The 13,046-nt window shown below is 40.5% G+C and overlaps 1 protein-coding gene across 1 annotated transcript in view; it reads right to left on the bottom strand.

Annotated features, from left to right (window-relative positions):
- LOC311014876 (G-protein-signaling modulator 2-like) overlaps positions 1 to 13,046 on the bottom strand; it is a 305,151-nt gene that overhangs the window by 23,349 nt on the left and 268,756 nt on the right. The window lies entirely within an intron of this gene.

Here is a 13,046-nt window from a genome sequence, read left to right as displayed (position 1 = left end):
CACGGGGGGTCACTGTGAGTCTGGTGTGCTGCACTGGAGGGACATTTTGGTAAAACTGTTGGTTCTCCAGTCAGAACTGGGTTAATGATTCACTGACATCCAGTTAATTCCTTTCGTTTCGACTTGCTGCTGTATTAGAACCTCATTACGCTGATATTTGTGCTTTCTGTCTTGATTTTACTGAGAGAGAGAGAGAGAGAGAGAGAGATTCAGATTGACCCTTAATCTGAATGAATTTACTTCACTATCTTGAATAAGAAATGCCAATTTTTCCTCTGATCCAGATCATCACGTTTAGAAAAATAATTCTTATGAATTTCTTTCAAATGGGATGTACAGTTTATGTTAATTCCAAAGCCAGACTCGACTGGGTGTTATGGGTGGGGTTCACACATTTTTGGAGCAGTGAAATTGGTTCTCCTCTCTGTGACTGCTCTCTCTCTCTCTCTCTCTCTCTCTCTCTCTCTCTCTCTCTCTCTCTCTCTCTCTCTCTCTCTCTTCTTTCGGTCTCTGAACAGTAAAAAAAAAAGATAAGATAAATTACAGATAAATCTGACATTAAGTGGCAGTGATGGGAGTTTTTGTCTTTTAAGCCTACATTGTTAAGGAAAGGTGATGTTTCCTGTGTTCATATTGTTTTTGTATTGTCATGCCAATGCCAATCAAAGTTTTTATAATTGTGTTGAACAAAATTTGCAAATCATTCAAATTCTTGCCTTGAAGGAAATAAGAAAATAATAACTTGTATTAGCAGCGTGGCTCCAGGGATGGCAATTTGCAAAATAAAATCCAACATCTATTCGATGGATTGGTTTTTCACATTCATGACGGTTGGACTTCTAGCACCACCTGCAGGTTTTAATCTCAGAGTGAAATGTCTTCTGGTCGGATTGCCATGAAATTTGGTTTGTGCATTCAAGTCCTCAAAAGCATGAACTGTAAAAATCCCCCCCCCCCATGCATCATCTTGATGTCAACATTTCAGTTCATTTACCCCAAACTTAGGCTTATGACTAAATAACTGCACATTTTTATGACATTCCCATCAACATCGGCAGTAGCCCATATTGTGTCTAGTGCTAATTAGCAAATGTTAGCATGCTAACACACTAAACTAAGATGGTTAAATATTTGACTTGCTGAACATCCACATTGTGAGCATGTCGGCGTTAATTAAACTGTTCCAAATTGCTATTCATTTTCATATTTTAGGCATCAGATACGGCCATGATTACCAGGGGAAACTCCTTCATGTGATTTCATGTGGGTGTGTTCACCTTCTGGAGTCTTTGGTTGAAAGTGTTTGAGTGGCTAAAATATGTAACATCAAACTCAAGTGTAGTGGCTTCTTTTCGAATGCATCTGTCCAGGGATAATAACCCATTTCACATATTCAGTGTCCCAGGTTCAGCTCTCAACAGAGGCTTGAGGAGGCAGAAAGAGACTCACTCAGCAGAACAAATTCGGCTAATAGAAGGAAAAAAGAAAAAAGAGCTGTCTCAATGTTGTGTGTGTGTGTGTGTGTGTGTGAGTTTGTGCGTGTGTTTTTCCACACAAGAGAATGTGCACCAGTGTTTGTCTGTGTGCATGTCTGACCGTGCAGAGCCACGGTTTGCAATGCGCCAGCGTTACCGGCAGCTCGTTGTGTTGCAGCAGAAAGCAGAAAAGAGTCTGTGGGGGAGAGATAAGAACGACGAGGCTGCTCCAAGGACTCGCTCTACCAGCACAACGCCAGACCCAAGTTAGACAAACCTCCTTTGATGTGAGCACAGAGTAATCTCCCCCTTCTGCTCGCTGCGGAGAGATGCCACGCCGCGGCGATGCCCAGGCCCAGATACGACAGGGCTGCCGCCTGCCACTGGGGATCCTGCTGTTCCATGTCGCACAGTGATTGGCCTGGGGGGCTGAGAAGAGGAGAGAACATTTCAGTTCGATGTGGTCTAAATGCCGTTTCAGGGGAAGTTCATTAGCATTGTTTTCAGTGGAGAATTGCAGTGTAGCACGGTCTAAATGCTGTTTCACAGACACTTTCCACCTTGCCAAGAGGAGGATATTTCTGGGGAGAAAAACTGGCAGAAATGTCCTCCTGTGTCACACCTGCCAGTAGGAGAGGGAGAGAATTGGTTTCTTTAAAGCACTGCACATTGTGGGGGGAAAATAAGCCCAATGCAATTTTTCTTCTTTCCCTTTCTAATCACATTCTACCTGGGTTTCTCAGTCAGAGCATTTACATTTTGCCTTTTATCATTACGTTGTCCACCTCTCACAGATACGTGTGAATGAAGAGAACACAATTACAGGATGGCTGCCAGCCTCTATCTTTTGCAAATCATCCCCCCCTTATCTCCATCTCAAATGCTTTTACTCACACATGCGCACGCACACACACGCGCACACACACACACACACACACACACACACACACACACACACACACACACACACACACACACACACACACACACACACACACACAGACATACACTTTGTCTTCTATTGTGCTATTTATCTCTCACACTCACTCACTGTGTTTTTTTGTCTTTCACAAGATGCTGCTGTGATTTCTTTTTTATCTTATTGGTCACGGAGAACAGAAGACATTAGGATGGAGAGAGAGCAGGAAGGGGCATAATTCCCTCGTTTTAATTGGTTTCAAACTTTTTCTCCCCTGGAGAAGCTGCTTCCTGTGTTGTGGCCAACAACATGGACACTGATGCTAAACCCACTGTGAGTGGTCAAGCTACGAGCTTACGTTATAGCTTTCACAGTTGATTGGCGTTTTACTTGGATGAAGTAGTCAGCTGTGGACTCTATTTCCCCATCATGTATTCATTTACTGCAGCCACAGGAAGTACATGAGAGTAGGAGACCTGCACTGAACCATTTGTTGGGGTTTCATGTTTTTATGCCTGCAGTTAGTGGCAGATACCTGTATTCTCAGTAAGAGGAGAGAAAGGAGAATACTAAATTGTTAACCTTCACCATTTTAGCTTCAGGGAATGGTTTTCTTTCTCATTATTTTTATATTTCAACATGTTTTTCTTGACTTGTAAAATGTTGAGCCCACCAAGGATGCTTCCTCACAACAATGTTGCAATGACATGGAGTTAACTAGATATCCACACACACTGCTTCTCTCAAATCTTATCTCAATCTCTCTCATAAAATCGTATTTTTCATGGATCAACTCAGTTCTGATTCTAAATGTAACAATTGTATCAATCTCAAATTGTTTGTTTTTTTTAAGTCAAAAACACAGCATGGTTTCAAGGACCTGCAGCTATTTCCCCATATTTCCCGACATGACCTTACACAATAAAATAACATTATGATATTCATTTGTTTTCCCATTACATTCTATTTGAATCTACAGGCAGTAGTGACTGAAAAGTGTCAATACAGAGACAGAGACTTCTTTGCCATTATGACTAATTTGTTGATAAACAGTTGCCTATTTACACATCCAGCAGAAACAGATATAATATTAGTTACTGACATGTCAAGTCTTATTTTATCACTGAGTTGGTCACTGCCAACTCCTGAGAAAAACATTAATATTGGATGATGCTGCAAAACCCTGATTACTTTGAATGGCAACATTTACATTTCCAATGTCAAATTTAAAATTCTCACTTCTACAACTATGTATGTGAGAGGTCTCAAACTTTAGTCCCATGCTTGAAAGTCAGACTTAACCCATTAACCAGCCGTCACTCTAACCTGACCAGCATTACAATCCACCAAGCCACACTCTAACGCACCCTACTTCCTGTATTGGCACTCAACTCTCTCTAGTAATGGGCATAAATTGTGAGGTGCAGAATCATCCAGTACACTAGTCTAGTCTTTAATGGCTAGATGTTAGACTTTCATTGACAGTGGTGCTATTTGTTTGCTGAAAACAAGGAAATAAAAGTTGTTGTAAGCAGCGAGAACACTTGAATTCGCTGTAAAACCAAAAATAAACGAGGCTATAAAATAAGTTGATTATCCTCTGTGGTTTTTGTCACTATGTGCAAGCCGCTTCCACACCTGTATTCATTTGATTCCCTGCTGAAGCAAATAAGTATTAAGTGATGCAGCTTTGATGTTTTTGCTTGTCATTTGCACAATTTTCTGTAGCACAAATTAGAATAAGTGAGAAGAACAGACTCGGAGAAACGGATCTAAAGAAAATCATGAGACCCAGATGCGTTGTGTAGCCAATTACAGTAAATGATGGTGAAAGCACACTTTCAGTCGCAGAGTGAAAAAGCCGGGCAACATATAGTCATGTCAGGATGTATTATAGAAACCCAGAGCTGGGAGGGAGTGTCTGGCCGACTCCTCATTTTACCTCCGAGGCCAACTCTAAAATGTGTCACGACCGCCTGCTATGCACTACCTGGGTACACAGTGGCAGACATGCTGGCAAAATGATATACTGATTTGGCATTATTATTGTGGCTATTTGGAACGTGTCGTAACCTTTGCTTGCTATACTTGTGTGTACGCATTCAGTACATGCTGGAAATGCATTAACCTGTGTTTGCTCGCGTTTATTTGTGTTTGAAGGCAGATGTTTGTCTGCCTGTGTGTATCCACGTAGTCTTTCCTGAGAGAGAGAGAGAGAGAGAGAGAGAGAGACAGACAGACAGACAGAGAGAGAGAGAGAGAGAGAGAGAGAGAGGTTAGGGAGAAGTCACCCAGTCAATGCATGACCTTGTCTAACCGACTGGGTATCAAACTCATGACAACTAAAACTTTTTCAGCCCTAAAGCCTATTTATACACCCATACAGGCCTCTTTGATGTCGGCACTTAAAAGCACCACTAACTCACCCTGGAGGAAGAGCCTGGCACACAGAGGATGCTCTGGATGGCTCAGCCAGGGTGTGTGTGTGTGTGTGTGTGTGTGTGTGTGTGTGTGTGTGTGTGTGTGAATAGCCTACGCCTGTGTGAGAATGTGTGCACAAGTATGTGTGTATGTGCACGCTCACCATCCGTGTTTCGCTTCATGATGACTAACCATTTTATTTCATATTTCTAGAATCTACACCTCTCTTCCCTTTTATGTCCATCTGCTCCAACGTCTGAACGTCTGCAGTCTTTGTTTCAGGGTGGGATGTTTAAATAAGCGTTCACACGTTTAAATACTATCCAGGACATTTTAGCACCCTCATTAAACGAACAAAAAAAAAGAAAAAAGAATGACTTGTTAAGTCTAAACCTGTACTGTAATTTTTCAGATTGTAGATACACTGTGTCTTTCCTGTCAACAAGCCGCTGATCTGATAACCTACATTGTATTTCTCAGACTGCCTTATAAACCACAGACTTGGGATGTCCTTGGCAGCACGCCATTTCAATTATCTTTCGCGTTCACTTTCTCTGGAGTAATCTTTTAATCTTACCGTTATCCACCTTGGTCTCAGCCCAGTCTTTGAAAATCACTTAGCATTTTTTTTTCTCTCTTCAATGTCCATTAAATATTTAATCTTTTCTTCTGTTTGTGTGTCTTGCAGCAGCCTACTGCTGTGAGGAAGCCTGTTAATAGTCTGTGACATTTTCATTTAAAAAATGTTGCTGTTCTTTTTATCCAATTGATATGACACAACAGTGACTCAGCTCATTTTCTTGGAATTTAAAAAAATAAAAGTAATTTTACTGGAATAATAAGAGAAAGCACTGAATAGTCAGCAGTTAATTATTGATAATTTACAATGAGTGAGCAGTCAACTAAAGAGTAACTTAAAGGTACCATGTGGGGTTTTCGTACCACTAGCAGCGCTAGATGTTATAGAATATTTTCATCATTCACACTTTTGTATTTTGTATACGTTCTCACTATACTCTTCAACAGGTGCATGTTGGGAAGTAGTGGCAGGTGTGGTGTGTTGCACCTGTAACTACATCCAATAGTGATGTCACAGGGTACCGACACACCCTGGAGTACATTTCAACATCACCAGCAAGGTGAGCGGCGAAATCATTTCAAGTCAGCTAAAACAAAATTTTCAGATATAAAGTTGCTCTTTAGATCATACAATTGTATTCCGACTAGAGGACACTGATGAGTTGATGTACAGCTTTGAAGTCAAAAAATAAAATCATCTACCATGTCACTATCATTCAAGAACAACACTCGCTTCACCTGAATTTCACCTTTCCTCTCACCGGGAGTGATCCTGGTTTAATGTTTGAACAAAGGCGGCTGGCTGGGGTAAATAAAAATTCAAGTCTCGGCAACACTCCCACACACTCTCTTTCTGTCTGACTACCACTCTTTGCCTGACTGCCTCTGATCAACTATCTACCCGATTGTGCACCCCTCCCTCTCCCCCCCCCCCCCCCCCCCTCTCTCTCTCCCCATCAGATCAATTTTGCTTACAGCCAGGGAGAGGGGGAGTATGAAGAGCTCATGCAGAGAGAGCAACCCCAGGATATGCCAGCCAGAGAATGACTGAATCAAGGAAAGTCTGTCAGTGCATGACTGTGTGACTTCTGTGTGTGTGTGTGTGTGTGTGTGTGTGTGTGTGTGTGTGTGCGTGCACACATGCATTTTGTTGCGTGAAATGACATGGGTGCACGTGCGTGTATTACATGTCATTCCCCTCTCTACCTGTCTGATTCTCTCCACTTGAATGGATAAGACCATCAGTCTGACACTGTTATAATGCATGGCATGAACTGTGGAATACTAAAGCGTTGTTTTTCACTCCAAATGGGATTGCTATAAATATGTGCCAACTTTCATCAAAACACACAACCTCGGGCACACACGTACACCAAAAATACACTCCAAATATAGAACACATTTACATGCGACTGTAGTCTTTGCATGTGGCATTTTTGAACAAAACATGAAATCCATCTTAAGACGTCTACGCACGCCTGCCAAGATATCACTGAAGTGGTTGTCCGGAGTGAGGAAGCACACGAGCGGCATGCAGGAGACATGGTGATGTAGTCATTTCAACACTTTAATCATAGATGTTTCAACACGTACACTGTAGGAGAGGAAATGGAGAGTTGTGCCCGCCGCCAATGATATTAGGCAAGTACTGGATAAGAAAAATACACCACACACACACACACACACACACACACACACACACACACACACACACACACACACACACACACACACACACACACACACACAGAGTGGCTCCAGAGAGGAAGAGTTCTGCAGTTTTATCAACCCTGAAATGGAAAGTGGTTTGTGGCATTAAAAAGGAATATGAGTCTGTGGCAAGCAAGCGGAGGCGGGTACGCTGTTGGTCAGTAGAGAGACGAAAAATATGTGTCCGTCGGGCAAACATGGTCCCTGTAATCCTAATCAACTCCACCGCGTAACATGATTCTGGTCCGGAGATGAGCCTCCCTTTGGCTGATGCCAAACATGAAGAAATATGCGGGCTGACTAATGCTGAAATAGGAAATGTAGACAACAACAAGCAATAACCTAAATTCACAAAAGCAAACCACTGTTTCAATGTAAAAAAAATAACAATAATCAAGTCAAGTGTATATATATATACACTTTTTATTGAAGAACCAGATATATTCTGAAACATTTGTTCATCATGTCTGTTGATGTGTGAGTCACATAACATTGTCTATGGGAAAAAAATCTATCTAATCTATAAAAAAAACCTGAATGAAACTGCAAAAAGAAAGGTTGAAAAACATATGAAATACAATGCTAGGCCCATTTGCTCCTATAGAAAGTATTCTAGCAAATAATAAAGAAAATCCGACACACTGATCTTTTACTAAAGCTGAAACCCAGATTTATAACAGTACTACAAAGACACCTGAGGGTCCCGAACATTTTAAAACATATGCTTATTTGTCGAGAGATGCAAAATGGCTGCTGCAGGTTGGACCATCAAAGTGTGACCACAGGTGAAGATACGGGGCTGGTGCATGATTTACAGCATTGTAATGATTTCCAGCCATTATGTTTCTGCATGTATAATTATAGTGAATAATGCCAGTGAACTGAGTGGGAACCTCCCACTGTGGGTCCCTGTGTCACCAGTCCCTGTGCTTTCGCATCTGGCTAGGGCTTTGAAGTGGCAGGTGTGCCATCTACATGCCACACACACACACACACACACACACACACACACACACACACACACACACACACACACACACACACACAGCATGATGGTGAATAAGAGAGAGACAGCCCTTTGTTGGCAGCTACAAAGAACATACACATTGTCGTTTTGGTGTTCAGGGACTGTTTTTGATACAGATCACACATCTTAGGTTACTGGAGCTTTAATGAACAAAAGAATAGGCTTACAGTTTTTTTTCGATTGCTAAACGACAGCGGGCACAACTGCAGCTACATGTGCCAAACTCTAACTACATGCACAGCAGCAGTTCATGTGGACCAAAATCTAGCTCCTTTTTCATCGCTTGAACACAGTTTTCAAAACTCTACACACTTCTCTCCTGGCTTTAACCACAACCTGCACAACACTGTGGATTTACAGCACTTTGTTTCATTCAAAACAGGATGATTTCAGCCTGGTGACTGTCAAACACTGCTGATTGATCAATTTCAGCTGAAAGCCAAAGCAGGTATCTTGTTTTAGACTTGGTAGTGAACACATATAGATATAGGTAAAGTAGAAAGAAATACATCAAGGAAGACATGTTGGTGGAGGGAGAAAATTGTCAGACAGAATTGGAAGACCTAGAAGAAGACTGTCGTTTCTGATTAAATAAGGGCCACACTGATAGACCATGTTGTCAATCATGGTCTCTCATAGAGAAAGGCAGGGTTGAGGGTGCAACCCAATCTGCAAAGAACAACAGTTGCATCTGTAATGCACATTTTGTAATGCATCTGTAATGTGAAAAAAACCTGTAAAACCCATATTGCTGTCAGGCACAGGTCATCTGGGAAGAGCGTTGACTTGTGTCTCACTACTCATGTGTGAAAGACCTGATCTGACACGATTCCCTCCTCCCAGTGGTACGGCAGAATTGTATTTCACATGAAAAGATGGAGGTTACACACATGCCTGTACACCCATACACGTTCACAAAAAAAGTGCCTTGAAATGATGTGCAAGTGAGCAAAAGAACGACAGAAACGTCATTGTCAGGCGTCCCAGTACACACATCAGCATGCACGTCTGGTTTTGGAGGTTGCCATGAGCCAGAAAAGTTTGACTAAACTCCCTGGCTAAACAGAACTATTTTCTTCCTTCTCTGGGGATGCATAAATATGATCCCCAAAAAGATTTTGCAAGCTAATATGTAGATTTTGCCAACAGCGTGGGTTTTAATCCCCAGTTTATCTTGCATTGCAGGTACACAGAAAAGAAAAATAATACTTTATATAATAATCCTTTTCAAATAAAAGTACTGATTTCTTGTTTACACATTTTCTTCAAAATATCGAAACAGTACAAATATTGCACAAAAAGGGCCTGGTGACTGATCACATTGGTAGGTTAATGCCATACAGCTACCTCCCTCCCTTGGCACGGTGGTCCTGGTTTGGGCTTTGTAGCAGTAGGCCTTGGGTTTCTGGTAGCTAAAAAGGTCTCCAACAGCCGGTCAGCTTTCTCACTCCAACACTGACCATAGATGGACACTCTGTAAAACTGATTCAACATGACAATCTCCACAACCTTTTCCTTGCTCTTTGCCCACTCCCCCATTGAAATGTAGGCTCTGCTGCAGCACTGCAGCATCCGCACCCCTGGAAATGATGGAACCTCCAGGAGTTCTTCAGGTTGAGACTGTGTTCCTGCAGCCTCCTCCTCATGCATGATAATAACACTCATTTGGCAGTAGGACTTGTGGCTTTGGCCCCATTGTAGGTCTGGAGAATGGCATGGTCTTATCCTTCAGACACCAAATGCAACTATAGTGTCTGCATCCCACAGTAAAAGTCGTATTAATCAAAAAGCTTTAAATACTTCCTGGTCAAACCAACGTTGCTAATAACAAGGTTATAATGAAGCAGACAATTAAAGCTAACAATAATGTTAGTAGCATCAGTCTTTCCACCACTGAGGCATTAAGATACAATACCACACATCCTATTCAGGCTAGAGTTCATTCAGCTATATGATATAATTTTAAATGGATTGACAGGTAAAACAAAACATCCATATTGCAAATAAATAAATGAAAACCATTTTGGAGGGCTGTCTTCAAGGAAACCTCTCTAGCTTTTTCATTTTTGTAGATTCTTGATTCTTCATGTTCCAGGGAGTTATGGTCCATACAGTAGTTTTCTCCATTGGGTTTTTTTGGCAGTGCTTTATCAGATTACTGAATAAAGTTATATAATAAATCTGCATAGAATAGAACCACTCAAGTTAAGCACCTTGAAGTACAGTATTGAATTTATATATATATATATATATATATATATATATATATATATATATATATATATATATATATATATATATATATATATATATATATATATATATATATATATAGTAATAAGGCTGTACAGTAGCCCTGATGTTGACATACAACAAACACAAAATACACCGTCAGACACAAAGATCCTGGAATAAAAATAACCTGAACCGCAGTCTAATTATTTTTTGCTTTACTGTGTGTGTGTGTGTGTGTGTGTGTGTGTGTGTGTGTGTGTGTGTGTGTGTGTGTGTGTGTGTGTGTGTGTGTGTGTGTGTGTGTGTTTGTTTGTGTGTGTGCAGGATGGGGCTGCAGCAACAGAGTAATTAACAGAAAGAAGTCTTTGATCTTAATGAGTTTTTTCCACATCGTCAGTGCGTGATGGGAGATGTATACATGTGAGAGGGTGTGCATGTGTGTGTGTGTGTGTGTGTGCGTGTGCGTGCGTGTGTGTGTTCATACGTCAAAAGTCCTGTAAAATAACCCAGTCTGAAGTGAAAAGTAAACTCCTGTTCTGTGCAGAACAGCGGGGAAGTTTGATCTCTGTCTGCTCCGGTGACTTTCAGCTTTTTGGCCACAGATTGCATGTCACTTCAGTCGGAATAAAACATAAAAAAACAACAACAACAAAAATAAATATATAAATAAACTTTTCCATCAGTTTTTCTTCCCAACTTTGAGGCTAATTGACTGAAAGATAATTTGAATTCTGAACAGTGGCAGCAGGAGTCCACTCCATTCAGCGGTGAGATTGATGCATTCAAACAACACCAACAAACATGGCCCGCAATCACTCCAGAAGGGATGCTCCACTGAGAACATCATTACTGACTGCGTGTTGTCAGCTGAATCAAAGCATATTCCCCGGCTGGTGTCGCTCAATGATAAACCAAAATATTTTCTGTTCTGAATGAAATTAAACAAAAAAGATCAAAAACCAGAACGAGGTTTTGTATGATCATTGGAAATTACAGAGCTGGACTGAACAGCCGGTAAAAGCCAGATGATTAAACAAAGCAATGTTTTCAAAAAGAATACAGTAAGATTTGAAATACACTGTACTTCAATATCAAGCAGAATAGTTTCCTCTAGATTATGAGACATATAAGTGTTTCTGATCTGACCTGCAGGTCGGCATCATTCCTGTGTTCTTTCAAAAACCATCACAAATCACAATAATATTAATATAAATCTGTTTTTTGACGTGTGGTTGAAGGTATCCTTTGGATTTTCTGGACCAGACGTAGGGCGATAGAGCAAAATCTAAATTAAGCAATGTACCAAAAAAGCCAGGAAAGAAGCAGACTGCATTGACTAAAAAGGTAGATGTAAACCCATTATAATATTTAGTTTTTTTCATTCATTCAACACGTTTGTTAGACCTCAACGACACACACAATGTGTTTTGGGGAGTAACACTGAATGTAAAAAACAAGAAAAAGGCACTTTGAGGTCTGCCAAAGGCACAAAAACAACGACAAAGATGTCCTTAATTCTCACTGCAGGGAACTTCCCAGAAACCTTTTTTCTAAACTCGAGAACTAAACTTAATAAAGTTTGTGGTACTTTCTAAAGGCCCAGGAACTATTAAGGTAGAGTTACATAGACAAGAACAAAACAAAGGAAGGGAGGAAAGCTACAAAAACATGATGACATTTAAATTCCTTTGCATATATCCCACATACTTACTATTTATGACACACCCTATCAGGGCCGGAGTGGGACTCATTTTCAGCCCTGGAGTTTCATACCTCAGACCGGCCCACTTTAGATCACGACCTATTATATTAAAATAATGTAATTATAACTTTACATGTTAAGCATACAATAGCGCACTGTTCTCTAAAGCCTTGTAATTCCATGTATTTTTTCTAAAATAATTCCAATTCAGTGGAAGTAATGGTTGCTTCACAATGGGGATTTATTTCAACATGAGTGCACATCTCCACCATTATTCTTTGCAACACAACATCCTTTTCAACAAATTATAAAAAGAATAAATAAAATATTACATATTAAATTTGAAAAAATAATAAAAGGTAATAATCCCTAATAACATAATCAGAACTTAGATTTCACAAACATTTAGATTTAAACATGAACAAAGAATAAAATAAGTATTGCACAAGTTTGTTATTCACAGTAAAACATAACATGCAACCCTAGTACCATTGCATTTATGGCTATGACTGTGTACTAACTTCATTAAAATCAAGGCATTGCAATGTTTACAAATCGCTATACGTGGGTCTTTCTCAGAATCATTGAAAAACGTCCACACCGCAGACATATTAGCGCTTATCCAGACAAGCGTGTGCTGGCCGCGCTTTTTTGTTGTTTCGGTGATAAAAAGTATTTCGGCCGAGAACCGAAAATGCGCTTTTGGACCATTTTCGGCCAAGATTTTCGGTGGCCGAAAATTCGGTGCATCCCTAGTTACAACGCCACGCAATTCTTTGACTTGATAGGCTAATTAATTCACTTGAACGGTGCAGGTAAAGTTGCATTTTGTTCATTATCTTGTCTTACCCGTTTCATCGTCTTCATTGGTCATTTCAGACCGTTTGAATGAAAAAGCTGCCGATTTTTGCACATTTGGCTGCATCTGTCTCCAGGGCTTTTCTCTTTTTAATCCTCGCTTTTTCTGCGCCACCCTTG

Source organism: Eutrigla gurnardus (genome assembly GCF_963514095.1).
Source record: "Eutrigla gurnardus genome assembly, chromosome: 6".
NCBI lineage: Eukaryota > Metazoa > Chordata > Actinopteri > Perciformes > Triglidae > Eutrigla > Eutrigla gurnardus.
The sequence above is the reverse complement of the archived record's forward strand: the minus strand, read 5'-3'. Positions and strand labels throughout refer to the sequence as shown.